This window comes from Equus caballus, chromosome 26 (assembly GCF_041296265.1).
Source record: "Equus caballus isolate H_3958 breed thoroughbred chromosome 26, TB-T2T, whole genome shotgun sequence".
Lineage (NCBI taxonomy): Eukaryota > Metazoa > Chordata > Mammalia > Perissodactyla > Equidae > Equus > Equus caballus.
Window position 1 is genome coordinate 11,398,234 of NC_091709.1, and position 12,594 is coordinate 11,410,827.

General features: G+C 35.8%; 1 protein-coding gene across 6 annotated transcripts in view; it reads right to left on the reverse strand.

Annotated features, from left to right (window-relative positions):
• Positions 1–12,594, reverse strand: part of CADM2 (cell adhesion molecule 2) — a 1,006,464-nt gene that overhangs the window by 177,115 nt on the left and 816,755 nt on the right. The window contains exon 1 of one of the 6 annotated variants that reach the window (XM_070252476.1): positions 3,602–3,815. The exons of 4 other annotated variants lie outside the window; for them this stretch is intronic. The gene's annotated coding sequence lies outside the window, so the exon portion shown is untranslated. Of the gene's footprint in view, positions 1–3,601; positions 3,816–12,594 lie in introns of those variants that run through there. One more of the 6 variants, XM_070252475.1, reaches the window with a different exon arrangement.

The following is a 12,594-nucleotide window of genomic DNA, read 5'->3' on the forward strand; positions in this document are numbered from 1 at the left end:
GCTTCCCGGGCTCCAGGCATGACAACGCCACAAAACTCAGGCATTCTGACTCCCCGGACCCCTGCAGAGCGGAATGCCGCAAACGCTAAAAATGTTTGCACTGAACACTACGTCAGAGGCTATTAAAATTCTATTGCCTTTAATTCCTGAAATTTGCAAGTTTATTTGTTAATGAAGATAGATAGGGTTATTGTAACTAACAAAAATGAGTTAAATAAAAAACATTATGGGTCCTATAAAAATACTATTGATCAAAAGAAAGGGACATAATCCCAAATAATTACTTTGGGATTTGCTACAGGAACCAGAAAAATCATTAAACAGATGTTTAGAACCCTGGTAGGCTACAAGAAGATACAAACACTATTTAAAAAGGGCAGAAAGATACATAAGAAAAATAATCTGAAATATCATGAAAGCAGGATACAATAAAAAAATGGAGATGAAGATAGATTAAAAATACAAAGGAATTAAAGTGCAAAGTAAAGAAAGCAGTCAAAGCCACATAAATGTAGTGAAAAATGGAGACTACGATGTAGATAATCAACTTGAGAGAAAAGGGAGAGTACAGGCAACAAGAGACGCTACATCTGGAGTCTGTGTGTGTGTGTGTGTATATATTTTGTGTTTTTGTATATATATACACATGCACATAGAAATTACTGAGAAAAATAATACTTTGACAACTGTAAGTAAAGACACATTAGAATGAATTCTATTGCTAAAATTAATCTGTGTTTTCATTCTAAAAGCTATTAAATCCCTGAAATGCAAGGAGCAATTTCATCACAACTCTGAGGACGAAAGGTTATAAGGCAAAAATTTTGTAACCAACCAATTTATCTTCCACATGATATTGCAACAGAATAAAATTCTTGGAAATGCAAGGTCTCAGAAAAATACCACCTATTTCCTTTTCTTAAGAAAACCGTTTGAAAATATTTTACTGCAGAAAGGAAGAAAATGAGGAGAACAGGCTGTCAATTATAGGAGAGCATTGACATGGTCTCTCCAGTCTAGTGGAAGTTATTCCAATTTTAACCAAGATTTATGCACAAAAAATAGTCATCATAACATTATCTATAATAATGAAAAAGTATAAATAAACAATATCCAATATTAAGAAACAAACTTTTGGATGGAATACTGAAAAGACTTCATAATATAAGCATGAAGACTTTTAACACAGGGAAATGATATAATCCTGATTGAAGATAGAAGGTTAAAAAGTTAAGTGTTCAGTATGGTATCGATTTTATGACAAAGAAGAAAAAATACCTAATGGAGTCTTTGGGATGATTTTTTTCCTGCTTCTTTTCACTTTTCTGAATTTTCTCATTTCCATTAGCTAAGTTATAATATATCTAGTTTAAAAACATAATGGCAAATAAACAGCAAATCATGTTTTTGGTACCTTATTATATGGTTATTGAAATTGATTATTAACTACTTGTAGAGCTGTTTAATTTATTTATATTGCTTTTTAGCAATAGACATACCACAAAATCCCGTTTAAAATGTGGAAATAGACAATGTGGAAGTAGATGAAGTTCCAGAAAAGAAAAGAAAAAGTTTGTATGTTAAAAATATTAAAATTCACTATTTTTAACTTCCATGTTACACAGGTGTAGAAATTCACTACAGTTCTCCTTATTTTGCAAAAGAAAATGCACATATCTTGTTGTATTTACTCTTTCACTGAGGAAATGTTTTTAAACACTCAGCTTGTCTGTTTCCGGGGGCTTTGGCAGCAGCATAAACACTCTCACCTGCAGTAGAGGACATCATATTATTAGGAAATATTTTCATAATATAATGATATATAATCAATAGGTGGTTTGTGTAGTTATTTCTGAGGATTATGAAGAAAACAGAAGGACACACCAACAAGAAGGATACACCAAATGTGACAGACTTGAGTGATGACATAATACTGTCTTGTCTGTGATGGTGACGCAACACAGCAAAGGACACAAAGCTGTCAGTCTTATTGTTTATCTTCTACCTGAGACTAATAAAAGAAGGAAGGTGATTGACAGCACATAGACACAAACACTGTCTTAGACATAGTTATTACCCTTTATACATATATCAAAGTACCACATTGATGATTTTAAGGACCTCTTACTTTTCTAACTTTCTAAGATGCTGTCTTTACCGAAAAAAAAAATGAAATTTATAGTTTGAATATATGAATATACAGTTTGAATATATATGAATATATATATATAGAATATATATATGAATATATAGTTTGAATATAGTTTGAATATATTTATAGTTTGAATATGAAAAGTTATACAATACCCCTCTTAGAAATGGCTGTTTCTTGATTTACTATTCAGACTATAAATGTGTTCGTGTATGTGTGTGTGTGTGTGTGTGTGTGTGTGTACATAGACATATTTATACGTTCAGGCAGAGAGAGAGTAGGAGAGTCCTGGTGAAAGAAGGCACAGAGGAATTGAGACAAACTGAGAAAAACAACAATAAAGAGAACACCTAGAATGTGGATTCCTTTTTCGGATATATGTTTCTTCCAAATAAATAAATTATTAATTAAAACACTTGTTTGAAACATTGAATATGTATGGAGGAAGTTCCAAAGAAGTCGTTAAGTGCCTCGACTGATTTTTAAGAGCTTCTAATTTATTTGGAGGAGATTAAACATACAGATATAAAATATGTAGGTGATAATCACAAAGCAACAGGAAAACGAGTGGATGATAATGCAGCATAAAATTCTTAAATCAGAGCTGGGAATAGAAAGCAATTAAAAAGGAATGTAATGAGGCTAGAAAACCATTTTGGAAACTTTGAATGGGGAGTTAGGCCATGGATGGGCAGTGACATGCAGTAGGAGACTAAAAGGTCCAGCATTAGCTTCAGCAAAGGGACCAACATTCTTAGTAACAGGGTAGGTGGGCCCAGAAAAGGAGCATGTATTTCGACATTCACAAACATAGCCTGCTCTGCCCATCCACGCTGATTTTGCCTTTCTCACATAAATATACCCAGTCAACAGACACCTGCAAACTTGCCCACTCCTGGGCCTCTGCTCTCAAGTTTCCCTCTACCTGGGGGTCCCCCTACAAACCTCCCGGTTACAAATCCTATTATTTTGAAAGGCTAACTCTTTCATATTCCTTTAAATAGAAATTATACTTCCCATCTGGCAGAAATAAACTTTCCTTTCAATATCCAACTGCAAAGTTTTCAAAAATGTTTTTCCTGCAAATGCCTATATAGTTCAATATGCAGTTACTTGTTTGGGTCACATTTTATATTTTACCCACAAATATGCAGCCCATCAGGAAAAACTGATTCAGATATGCCAGGGTTTCCAGGTGAGAGGCTGCAGGGGTTCATATTTTGACTCAACACATTTACTGCAAACACATAGTAATACTAAAAATATAAAGAAAACAACAACAGACACACAAACTGGCCCTCCGAATAAAGCAAGCAGAGAAGCCCACATAACAAAATGGAGAGGGTAGCAAAGTGCTCTCAGACAAAAAGGCCAGGAATAGAAAGTTCTCGAAGCCAGGGCCTAGAGTGAGGCTCCCTGACTCTGAAGGGAGCTAAAAATAAAACTCACCACCGTCTGGGCTGTGGCTTCAAACAATCTGCAGGTCTCAGGCTGCGAGCACACAGGCGAAGCCTTTTACTCAAGACCTGAGCAAGTCGGCTCTCTAATAGATCATCATGCCCCGAAATGCCTTAAAAAAAAAAAAGTGGTTCTGGGCTGGGAGCCCAGGGAGCTAAGTGATAGGAGATAAGATAACATACAACCTCAAGACAGGAAAGTGTGTGCACAGGAGGGAGGATGGTGGGAGGGGGAAGAAAAAGAGGGAGGGAGGCAGGAAAAAACTTCCCCCACTGCGGAAGAATATTCAAAACAAAATTGCATAAATACTATGTCTCAGTCGGACTAAGAATATAAAATGAGTATTTTAAGATGCCCCCAGTAATAAGTGAAAGAGTAATCTCCGTTAAAATCAAGCAAAGAAATTACAAAACGAAAACAGGCAGAAATGAGATAAAAAAACACAGGTCAACATAAAAAGAAGTAATTTTAAATATTGTTAGAATGTACAGTCACCGAAATTAAAAATAGAATTGTCAAATTTGTAGCTATTTTTGAGGAATTCAGTAGCAAATAGCTCAAAAAGACAAAGAATTATATTTATTGTGCACTAGATTATATATTACTGTATTTATGTATATCTAAATGACAGCAGTTGGACAAGCAGAGAGCCCCCAACTTATACCTAATACTATAGTATGTCCAGAAGAACTAAATGATGCAGTAGTATTATTTGAACAGATAATTGCTGAAGCTTTCCCAAAACTGAAGAAATACTTTAAAAAGGAAAGCTATAGGCTAATCTTTCATGCACATAAATGCAAAGAATAATAAGATACTTAGCAAACTGAATTCACTGGTATATATAAGAGATAATACATACTTACCAATTTGGGTTTATTCCAATAATGCAAGATGTTTATAAGTACAGAAAAATCAATGTATTTTGGCATACCAACAAAAATAAAGGAGGAAAAGCTTATAACTATGTCAAAAGATACACTAAAGTATTTTATGAAATTAATAGCATTCATGATAAAACTTATAAATCTTGGAACAGAAGGGAGCTAGTGATTTTCACTTTGATGAGGGTGATCATTCCACTTCCTGCCCTCTGAAGATTTCCTTCTCACCCTTCCTTAGCCCCTCTCTGTGGATGTGCTCTTTACTTTATCATAAGCTATGTGGGCAGCTCTTCCGTATTTTCCACACATCCTGCTTTCTGATCCCCAACCCACTTCTCCAGTGAAGCCCTCTGGGACTTCTTTAATCTAACCAGAACCTTAAATCCTGTGATCCTATGACACTTTCACTGTCATCCATTCTTTTCATGCCCCCACTTCCTGTCTTATTCAGCTTGGAGTTCATGGTCTGCTTTTTAAATTTATTTATTCAGAAAATATGTATTATCAAGTGCTGTTTTGGGTCCTTGGGGGCACATTTGCAACCTCCCCATCACTCATTTACTTCAATATCTTCTCCTGGCAAGACTACACTTGAGTTAAATAGAATTCAATCTACTCTTCTATTCATGTCTCTAATCTGCATATAAAATAATTTCATCTCATCTCATAGATTTAATGCCATCAATATGCTGCTAGCTTCCATATTTAGATCTCCATACTGGACCTTTTCCCTGAATTTATGACCTATATATTTAGTTGACTTGACACCTCTACTGAATGCCGAAAAAGCTGCTCAGAACTAACATTTCTAAAGCAGAGTTCTTGACAGCATTTCCTCCCCTAACCAGGTCCTTTAGTCTTCCAAATCTCAGTTAACAACTCCAGTCATATAGTCGCTTTGGCAGAAGAAATTTTGCCTCTATTTTTCACTCATCAGGTACCAAATCTATCAGCAAATGCTGGCAGCTTCATATTCAAAATATGTGGAAATTCACCACCTCTTGCCCCCTCTATGCTTTTCACCATGGACTGAGCCGCCCTGACACGTGGCCTGGATTGCTAATCATGTCTCTCTGATTCCCCCCTTCAGTCTGTCCTCACACAGCATCCCAAGTGATTCTATTAAAACATGTCAGAATATGTTACTCTTTTGTTCAGAACCCTTCAGTGGTTCCTGTTTCACAGAGAGTAAAATTAGAAGTCCTTATTTTGATCTTCAAGGCTCTCATGATTTGGTCTACCGTCCATTCTCTTGCTACTTTATCCTTGTTCGTTCAGCAGCCACTTTGCCTTATCTCTCACTCAAAAGCTACCCCTGCAGAAATGGTTGACTCCTTCACTCCCTCCAGGTCTTTACTCAAATTTCACATCTTCAGGCAGGCCTTCTGTCGCCACTATTTCCAAAATTTCAACCCCCTCCCTATCATTTCATACTCTCTTTCCATAAATAATTTGTGTATAAATAAATGAATAATAAAATGTCTACAGGTAAACAGTTCTCTCAGAAGAAAATGTGGAATAATGTCTTTATAACTTCAAAACAGAAACAGCTCTCTTAAACAAAATATGAATGTACAAACCAGAGGAGACCATTTCTAAATTTGACTACATTAAAATGTACAACCTCAGTTCAACCAAAGACGCATTAAAATGATAAAGGGCAGCCATATGCTGATTATTGGTGGCCTGTGGTTAAGATCCATCCTCCCACCACCATGGCCTGGGTTCATTTCCCCATCAGGGACCCACACCACTTGTCTATCTGTCTGTTCTCATACTGTGGTGGCTGCAAGTTGCTGTGGTGCTGAAAGCTTTGCCACTGGTATTTCAAATAACAACAGGGTCACCCATAGTGGACAAGTTTCAGCTTCCAGACTAGACAGACTTGGAAGAAGGACCTGGCCACCAACTTCAAAATAATTGGCCATGAAAACTATGAATAGCAGAGGAGCATTATCTTATATAGTGCTAGAAGGTGAGAGGATGCTCCAAAAAGAGCAGGCAGGGTTCCACTCTGCTGTACACAGGGTTGCTAGGAGTCGGAATCAACTGGAGGCACTAACAACGACATGCCAATTATATCTCAATGAAATTGGAAGAAGAAAATGGTAAATGGCAGGTTACTAACTAGATAAGATATTATCAAAACATATAACTGACAAAAGATTAGTATCCAGGACACATAAAAACAAATGTGTTAGAAAAAGGCAAACACTCTTAACAAAACTGGGCAAAGGATAAGCAAAGACAAGAGTAAAAAGTAGAATAACCAAGATTTGTAAAATAAAAACTGTCAAACTCATTTGTAGTCAGAAAAATGTAAATTACTTATTTTACACTTTTGGAATGGGCAATAATTTAAATGCTTGATAGTATAAGCAAGTAACAGCTAAGGTATGGAATCACAGGATTCTTATACTTTGCTAGTAGGAGTATAAATTGGTATAAATACCTTAGAGAACAACTGGTGAATATCTAGAAAAGTTGAAGACATTCTCAATTTTTAACTGAGCCATTCCAAGTACAAGTAGATATGCTACTGAAATTTTTCTCACATGTACAAGAACATTTCTTATAATACTTTTAAAATGCAAAATTTCTATGGACACAAAATTGGTTTATAATTTATGGTATTTTTCTATGAAGGAATAGTATATAGCACAGAAAATAAATGACTGTAAATACTGAATTAACATGGATAAATCTCAAAAACACTGCTAATTGAGAAAGCCAAGTTTCAGGAAGTTGCATACAATGCAATTTTGCTTATAAGGTTTGAAAGATGCAAAATAATATAGCTTGTTGATACAGACATATGTAGCAACAACATAAAACACGCAAGAAAATGGTAAGCACCGAATTAAGGGCCTTGACTATTTCTGTGAGAGAATGAAAATAACTTGATTAAGAATGAGGAAACACGGGACTTCTTTTTGTGGTATTTTATGTTCATATATAAAATCAGAAACAAATATTGCAAAATGACATAATCTTTACGATGCTGGATAGGGTGAACACTGATATTTGTTTCATAATTCACTATACTTTTTTGTATTCTTAAAATATTTACAATAAAATAAAAAGCATTTGAGAAATGATATTCATCATCAAAAATAATTTATTCTTGACTTCTGGCTCCACTGAAATGCATTTCTTATGTTCAACATGGAAGGCATTCTTTCAACAAACTGAGACCAATTTTCAACATAAAATAATTAAATAAATATTTTATCTTAGTTAAGAATATGTAAGAAAAAAAGGCAGAGAAAATTGGTTCTCATTCACCGAAAAATGAAATCAAGTTCAAATGTGTTAGTTATATATTTTGCATTTCATCTTCTAGACAAAACAGTCTATAAAGAGTAGTTTCATATCGAGTGGCTCCTATCTACTTTCTATAAAGTTAAAATCTTCAATGGTTCATATGTGATGACAGACTCACTGAAAGTAATAATTACATAATGAAAAAAATGTGAGTTACTATGATTATTCTAGAAAAGAATGAGTATAAATTTATATTATTTCATTTTGGAAACAAACATTGCCACCACTGCCCACAATGTAGACTATGTTGGCACAAAGTTGGAAATATTCTGGAAAGATATTTAAATTGTTGCAGCTCAAGAACTTTCCCTAAGATTTCACCTTCAGTGTTCTATGGAAAGTATACAAAATACAAGACGCCAAGAGTTTAGAATTAGCTAATTAGGTAGATGCTGTGTCTTGCTTTTATTATGTAATTATAAAATTGTGTTTCCTTGATAAGCACTCAGAAACAAATAGCACTGAAGTAATTACAAGGAAAATAAGATATGCCCTAATTGTGAGGACCACAATGGTTATTCCGCTATTGCTAAATAAAATAGTAAAAGCAGAGTCATTGAAATAATATGAAACATCATTAGCTAAAGAAAATTTTGAGATTCAAATACACAGGATCATAACCAGAGTTGTTTCTCTGACCAAAATGAAAATAGCTTTGACAAGCAATGAATGATTGTAGAATTAATTTTTTCCTCATGCTATGTACTAATAAAAATTATAGCTCTGGAGTATAGAATAAACTAAGCTGACAGATGGCAGAAGTGTCAAAGTGGGCTGAGGGATGAAGTTGAATGCATATGTTTTTAATAATATACAGGGACATATTATATTAAATTTTCTTTCAAGTTATATTTTACTTATTTATGATATTATTAGCTTTGAATTATTCTCATTTATTACAAGAAATATAAATTATAACAAATACAAAATGGTCTATCTATCCCAATATTTTGAAAGATGGATAAGGCTTGATACCATGTTCCTTATTCCTCATTACGTTTCAGCACCTGACAAATATTTGTTAAGTTGAATTTCTCTTATTACTATCACCATGGACAAATGTCTAAGGAGTAAAATCCAGGCTAATATGTTTAAGAATACATAACCATTTCTTCAAGAATCTATATCTGCAGTCTGTACATGTCCCCTAACACCAGAGGATACATACAACTGCCCGCTCCATGTCTCCAGTTGAATGCTTAACAGGCATCTCCAATTTAGCACGCTCAAAACAGAATTCTCGGGCCAGCCCAGTGGCGCACCGGTTAAGTTCACACGCTCCGCTTCAGCGGCCCAGGGTTGCCGGTTTGGATCCCAGGTGCGGCCATGGCACCACTTGAGAAACCATGCTGTGGTAGGCATCTCACGCATAAAGTAGAGGAAGATGGGCACGGATGTTAGCTCAGGGCCATCTTGCTTAGCAAAAAAGAGGAGGATTGGCAACAGATGTTAGCTCAGGGCTAATCTTCCTCAAAAAGAAAAAAACCCCAGAATTCTTGATCTTCCTCTCCGCATTTCTCCTCCAGAAACTTCCTCATCTCATTTAAATCAACTCCATCCATGCTTAGGCCATAAGCCATGAAATCATGCTGAACTCCTCTCTTTCCCTCACCTCCCACATCCAACTGTCAGCATATGCTTTTAGATCCATTTCTGATTACATGTCAGGAATTTGACCACTTCTCACCACCTCTACTACTAACACCCTAGTTCAAGCCACAAACATCTCTCACCTGGCTTATTGAGACTTCTAACTGATCCTTGTGGTTACCCGCTATAATGGTGAGTTTTATGTGTCAATTTGGCTGGGCTACAGGATGCCCAGAGATGTGGTTACACATTATTTCTGGGTGTGTCTGTGAGGGTGTGTCCAGAATAGATTAGCATTTGAGTTGGTGGAATTTGTTCCCTGTCTGACTATTTGAACTGTACACTGGTCTTTTCCTATCCTCAGTGCTGCTGGTTCCCAGGCCTTCAGAGCCCGACTGGAATCTACATCACTGGCTTTCTGGTTCTCAGGACTTTAAACTTTACCAGTGGCTTTTCTGGGTCTCTAGCTTGGGAGCTCTCAGCCTCCATAATTGCATGGGCCAATTTCTTACAATAAATCTCATTTTACATATGTATATATCTCTTTTATGTATATCTATCTGTTGATCGATCTCTATAGAGATCGATTGATCGACAGATCTCCTATTGATACAGAATTCTGACTAACACACCCCCTATAGTCTATTCTCAGCACAGCAGGCAGAGCTATCCTGCCAAATGGCTCAATGTCATTCTTAAGCTCAGGACCTTCCAATGACCCCCCCATCTTACTCAGAGTAAGACTCAACATTCCTACAGTGTCCATCAGGCCCTACACAATCTGCCTCCCTACTGACATTACTTCTGTGATCTTCTATCACCCTACTCCCCCACGTGCTCACTCTGCTCCACCCACACTGGCCTTGCTGCTGTTCCTAGAATACAGCAGGTGCGCTCCCATCTCAGAGCTTTGCATTCACCGTTCTACTGTTCTGTGTGGCTTTCTCCCCTGATGTCTACAAAACAAGTTCCCTCACTTCCTTTAGGACATTCCTCACCATCTTATTCTCCCCAAATTGTCTATTCTTCTTTATTGCTTTACTTTTCTTCATAGAACATATGCCATATAACATGATATAAATATTACTTAATTACCTTATTATCTGACCTATTCACTAATCTATAACCTCCATGTAAGCCATGATTTTTGTTATTTTTGTTCCCTTCTGTACCTCTTGCATTCAGAAGACTACATGGCACACAATAAGTAATCAAGATATATTTTTGGATGAACAAATTAATTTACTACTAAGTATGAAAATGTCTAAGAGCATACATTGAAATTCTTAAAATTATAGAGTTCAACCAAATTTCTACACTTTATAATAAATATATAGATGTCAATAGATTCGTAGCACAACAATCCAAACCAGCTCAAAAGATAATAGATAAAAGATCCATTGAAATATTAATAAAAATAGCACTTAGGAATAGGATATATTTTTAAAATTTAATATGTTAGTGGTTTAAATGGAAAAAGAATTGAATGGAAAGTTCATTTATGGAATGGAAAGAATGAATATTATAAATGACAATAGTTTCCTAATTGATTCATAAGTTTAACACAGTTCCAGCCAAAATGCCACTGATCTTTTTTCAAAAACTCACACAAACAAGAATAATATAAAAATTGGCATAAGAAGTACAAAGACAACGTTTGAGGTGCTGTGAGGGCATTTAATACGGGGAACTGCTCCAGCGGGGAAGTCAGGAGAAGCAGTCCTGAGAGCGTGAAGACTGAACCTCGATTTCGAGACAGAAGGTTAAGAGTCAACAAGACGAAGTGTTTGGGGTGGAGGATGATTCCCAGAGAGAGGAATTTACAGGAATGTTTAATGACATAAGAAAATGTTTGCATTACTTAGAAAAGCACAATATAACCTAGATATATTTTTCCACTGATGCTTACATGTGACAAGAAAACCACTGAAATGTCAACAGAGCTTGTGTCAGTGATGGGATTGTCAGTGATGCTCACTCATTTTTCATCATTTCTATACTTATCAACTATAACACAATGGCTATGTTCCATTTTACATTAAAAATGTTGCACAATGCAAAGTTTTTGGCCAAGTCCTTCCAATATGTTCATCTTGTTCATAGGTATTAGATAAAAACTCTAAGTAATGCTGAGTTAAGCTCATTCCTTGGTGTATCAGGAGCATCCTTTGGTTTATTACCTATCAAATAGCCCATTTAGTTGCTGTTTCAATACATTATAGTAGTAATAATCCACTCCATGCCTGGCTTTGGCACAGGATTAATGTGCCAGTGCGAAGGTGCTCTAGTGGACTTTGCCATTCTATTGCTAAAGGTGAACTCAGCAAAATCCAGCAAGTCACATTTGCTAATCCTATAGACATACAGTGTAAACTGTTGACTCGCCAGTTGCACATTGCAGCAAGTAAAGTGTAACTGCATTCAACTCACGTACTTCAGGTACTAACAGAATAGTTTATTATCTTTGCAGGTGCAGAAGCTGCCAACATTTCAACCATCTGGGCTTCCTCAGGGCAGTATACAAGTAAAATATGTGAATGAAATATGTGAGTTGAATACAGTTTTATTCATTTTTTTCCTGTTATGGGCTCTAACAAAACTGCTTTATATGTTTTGGAAAAGTAATTCGATAATGTTAGTTTACTTTAGGAAGCCATCAACTTTCACTAATTTAAGCCCATTAGCGTTCTCACTAAATTGCTTGTGTCTGAATGATAATGGATGTTCAGATGGCATTTTATAACAAGAAAATGGTGGTAAATGCAATATAATTGAATAAACAAAAGTTATAATTCCTCAGGGGTTAATGAACAATCTATCTTTTAATGTATTTCAGCAGTTGCAATATCATGACACAGAGGTTCCCTTCATTAGCAGTTAAGCATATGCTCACAACTTGTCAGAGGATTTCACTTTTAGAAAAACACACTAGACCCCTCATAGCCAAAGGCAGAGATGTCGTGAGGCTCCAGACTATCATTTTTCAAGTGCAACATGTTTATTTCCCAACCAATGGGTTGTCAGATTTTTTTCCAGTGCTAACGCAAAACTAAGTAAAAGGATTAGTATTGAAAGCTAATGGTAGGATCAATAAATAAGCTTATTATTCTTTCTACTTCGTAACTTATCATCCTTCTCTAGCCCCTGAATCTAGAAGAGTGCAGGGAACATAATAAGTAATAAAGA